Here is a 4,591-nt window from a genome sequence, read left to right as displayed (position 1 = left end):
TAGATACAAGGCGGCCTAAGGCCCAAGTTGTCGCCTACGGCCTCAGCTTTGCTCCTGCACGGTGGGTTCGGCCGCCCCACTGCTCCCCCAGACACGGGCTTCGGGGGGGGGTCCACAGAAGCAGCGGTCCAGGCGGCCTGTCCTTTCGGACTTGCGGGAAGTTGTCCCGGCCGCGACTCTGCCCTCCGCACACGCGATCGCCGGGGTGGGAGTGGAAAGCAAGGCCGTTGTGTCCGTGTCTCGCGAGCTACCGGCACGCGCGGGGATCCGCGGCCCCCGCGGCTCCTGCGGCCGGGGCCGGCGCTGGGCTGGGGCTCCGGGTACCCGCGCGGCCAGGGGAGGGGGCGTGGCCATGGGCGTGGCCTGGCGCTCGCGGGACCACCAATGGCATCCCGAGCCCGAGGGCCGTGCGCGTGACGCCGCCGGGAGGGCTGGGAGGCTGGGGGCGGAGGGCGGCGGAGGGGGTGGGGGGGCGGTGTCGGCTGCTTTATCTTCCTCCGCGGCGGGCGCTGCTGGCGTTTTGGGCCCTGGGCGCTGGGACATCTTTCGGAAGCCTTCTCTCCAGCGGGCCGTGCAGGGGCCGCCCTCTTTGTCTGTGTTCCTGCAGCCGGTCTCCGGCCCCAGGTAACCTGATGCTCCCCCTCCCTCCCTTCTTTCGGGCCTGGATCGCCTCCCCCTCCTGCCCCCCTCGGCTTCTCCCTCAGCCTGGGAGGAGCGGGACGGGCGGAGGCTGTGCGGGCCTGGCCTGGTCCTCGGCTGCGCGGAGGCGACGTGGCCCCCAGCAGCCTGGGGCGGGAAGGCCCCGCCGAGTGGGAAGGGCGGGAAAGTTCCCCTCGGGCATCCGGATCGCTGGCCGCCTTTGAAACCCTGTGCGCTCCTTGGGTGTCCCCTGAATCCAGTGACACCTCTGAGCTGGCGCCGGAGAAAGTTGATGGGTTACGAGACGGTTTATTCTTCCCAAAGTTGAACAGCAGAGCCATGGACGCGGGAAGACAGCTGTTGTTGGGTTCAGGGGAAAGAAAGTGTGGGAAGGGACGGGCGGGTACGGAGACGATCCCTCAATCCAACACATCAGGCTTTGTCTTTGAGTCTTAGGCTGGTCACTATCTTTGGCTTTAAATGCCCACAGCAGTGTCGTTGGAGAGGCATGCATAGTTAGAAAGTTTACATGCACTGTCTCTTTAATATTTAAGTAGCTGCCACTTGTTTAAACTACTTTTTCTTCTTCTTCTTCTCAGAGTCTTCCTCCTCTTAATGCAGAATTCACCTTGGGAGAATTGCTTTATCTCGCTTGTCTTTGCTGGGCTGCATCGTGACTCCCTTGCGAAGGAAACCTGTGCTGGGGTGGCCCGGGAGTGGGTGGAGGGAAGAGTCCGCGTGGAGAGATGCACGAGTCTGGATACGTCACGTGGTTGGAAGCCGTAAAGGTTTCACATTGTCTTTGGGATAAAGACCAGAATGGGAGTGAGCTCACTCTTCCTCTGTGTCCAGCCAGTCGGCTCAAGGCTTTTTCCTCCTGCCTCTCCAGGCTCAAGGCTTACACTTTTTTTTTTTTATAACCCCTGACTCCTTCCTACAGACTCCTCTGATCTCCTGGCCTTTATCCTCTCCCACTTCTCAATCTGGTTTTGCCAACCCTGAGCACCCCTCAGATATCAGCATAGATAACCCCTCAGATATCAGCATAGATAACACTTCCTCTGGAAGGCAGTCATCCCTAGCATGCTGCCATCAGTTAATTATCAATTGTAATGAGTTGTGTTGGTTAAGGAGATCTAGGAAATTTCATGAAAATTGAACTAGTCATCTTCTCAGGGCCTGGCCCAGAAGACTGCCTGCCCTCTAGGGTTGGTTGCCATCTTGGGTAAATGGTTGTATTAATCATACAGTTGTAAATGCATTTGGAGTTAAGCTGACATTGTGACCTAGTCTGCTATAAAAGCAGTAGGGTTATAATTGGGGCCAGTCTTTTTTGGGAGACAGTTCATTTTTTTTTTTTACAGTTGTTTCTCTTGTACTTCAGGGAAGTCCCTCAGGATTATATAGCAAAGTTCTTCCCTGAAGTAGACAATATTTATTCACAATATGGTTTTATAGACCTTTGGAAACACAGTTCATGTGTTTCTCAGACTAATTCTTTTTTTTTTGGTCTGGTCGTGGGGCCTGAACTCTGGGCCTGGGTGCTGTCCCTCAGCTCTTCACTTCAAGGCTAGCGCTCTACCACTTGAGCTACAGCACCACTAGCGGCTTTTTTCTTATGTGGTACTGAGGAATCGAACCCAGGACCTCAGTCATGCAAGGCAAGCGCTCTACCACTGAGCCACCTTCCCAGCCCCTCAGACTAATTCTTTTTGCATGCCTTTTGAAGATAAGTTCAACAGCACAGAACAGGATCTATCTAATGCATAGATTGGCTCCTTACATTTTTTTTTCATCCAACCAGCCAACTTTACATCAGTGTGTTGGGGAGATAACTTCCACCGCCACTCACTGGCTGTGTGACTGAACAAGGTTCTTAGCATTCATAAATCTCCTGCATTTTTTAAAATAGAGTGGACATGGTAAATAAAGTGTAGGGCACTATGGTAGTACCTAGCCTTGTAAATGGTGCTGGCTTCGTAAACTCTAGTTTCTAGTTCCTTCACTGCTGGAGCTCTTAAGAGACTAGTTTCATGATTGCTTTTCACTCATTTTGCAATCTACACCAATATATTTGTCCTTCTTCCTGAAACTGTATGTAGAATTAAGTAAGGCGTAGCTATTGTGAAATATCCTTCTCGTGTCCTGTGAGTGTGTATGTTTCTCTTGAATTTTCCGCAGTGTTGACTCTAGATAACCCCTTTCATATTCTCTTGTTTTCTAGCATTGCTTGTTTCTGATTCTACCATCATCTCTTCCTGCTTCTTCTATAATTTCTTCTATGCCTTTCCTTTTTACTTAGTTCTTTGAAAGCCCCTGGGTATTGAGAAGATTATTTGTCTACCTACAAAATGCCTATCTAAGGCATGGATTTTGTTAAAGAAGAGTTATGTAAATGTCAGTTTGGTTATTTCCTAGGAAACTTCTGGAGGAGTGCTTAATTCACTTCTTTGGAGTTCTTAGCTTCCAGTTCACTGCTGAATCCCAAATCTCTATCTTTAGCCATGACTTGTGTATTCAGCTGGTCATAGTCACTAGGCTAGCCTACAGGCATGTAATAGTTGATCTGCTTGTCTTTTTCTTCCACCTATAATTACATGGCATAATCACACATCTGTAGCTTTTGTCAGTGAGTTAACAAACTCACTTGGGATCTCCATGGAGCAGCTGGATAGCTTAGACTCTTGAGGTTAATATTTGTAAATGTATATCATTTCCTTTATCTTTTTCTTCTTATTTTAATAAATACATGTCATATGAGCCTGCCTTAAGGCCTTTGTGTGTGAACTCATTGTGTTGTATTTATCAATCTTGTCTTCTCTAACATATCTTCTACTTTGTTTCTGAGTTAATCTTCCTAAAGATAAATACTGGATCACTCTCTGATTAAAAATCTCTGTTGGTTCTTTTAGTTTATTTTTCCCCTTTCAATGTTGGAGATCAAACTCAGGGTCTTATATGTACCAGGTAAGTGCTCTGCCATTGAGCTAGATTCCTAGTCCCTGACTAAGTTTTTAAAAAGTCCTGGGACTGGGAAGGTGGCTCAGTGGTAGAGTACTTGCCTTGCATGCATGAGGCCCCTGGGTTCGATTCCTCAGCACCACATAAGCAGAAAAAGCCAGAAGTGGTACTGTGGCTCAAGTGGTAGAACGCTGGCCTTGAGCTGAAGAGCTGAGGGACAGCGCCCAGGCCCAGAGTACAGGCCCCACAACCGGAAAGGAAAAAAAAAGTCTTATTCTGGTGCTGTGTTTGAAAGAAAAATTAAAGAGGGGAAAAAAAGGGAAGGGAGACCAGTTAGGAGACACTATAGTGAAATTGGCAGATGTAAGTCAGAGATTAGAACTATACGTATTTTGTGGGGTTTTTTTTTAACTGTATTTTTTTTGTCTTTTCTTTTTTGGTACTGGGGATCGAACCCAGGACGTTGCGCTTGCTAGGCAAGCGCTTTGCCACTGAGCTACATCCCAGCCCACTATACGTATTTTGAAGGTAATGTGAAATGGACTTGCTGTTGGGGTCAGATGAGAGTGGTAACTAATCAAAGGTGGTTCCTAAGTGAATAGCAGCAGTTGGGCAAATAAATGGTTGCTGAGGTAGAGAAGACAGCAACTAGAGTTGGAAGTATGTCAGTATTTCAGGTTTTGCCATGTTGGAGAAGTCTATGAAATATCTAGATGGAAATGTTAAGTTCTTACATGTACTTACAGAAGTCTGACCCAGGTGGTGGGAGGGTTAACTGTACTGTCTAGACAGAGGAAGGCGTGACTGTGATGTAAGAACATCTGTGGGAGGCAAGAAGTTGTAGTTGGAGCCAGGGCACTGTATAGATGTATGTACGGATGTTGAAATAAAAGAAATGCAGGGCTGGGAAGGTGGCTCAGTGGTAGAGCGCTTGCCTTGCATGCCTGAGGCCCTGGGTTCAATTCCTCAGTACCACATAAGCAAAAAGAAA

General features: G+C 48.8%; 1 protein-coding gene across 1 annotated transcript in view; it reads left to right on the top strand.

Annotated features, from left to right (window-relative positions):
• Positions 1 to 510: 510 nt before the first annotated feature.
• Positions 511 to 4,591, top strand: part of Soat1 (sterol O-acyltransferase 1) — a 52,752-nt gene continuing 48,671 nt past the window's right edge. Inside the window, exon 1 of the mRNA XM_013015518.1 lies at positions 511 to 624. The gene's annotated coding sequence lies outside the window, so the exon portion shown is untranslated. The remainder of the gene's footprint in view (positions 625 to 4,591) is intronic.

Source organism: Dipodomys ordii, unplaced genomic scaffold (genome assembly GCF_000151885.1).
Source record: "Dipodomys ordii isolate 6190 unplaced genomic scaffold, Dord_2.0 Scaffold27, whole genome shotgun sequence".
Taxonomy (NCBI): Eukaryota; Metazoa; Chordata; class Mammalia; order Rodentia; family Heteromyidae; genus Dipodomys; species Dipodomys ordii.
This window is presented reverse-complemented; position numbering and strand designations above follow the sequence as displayed.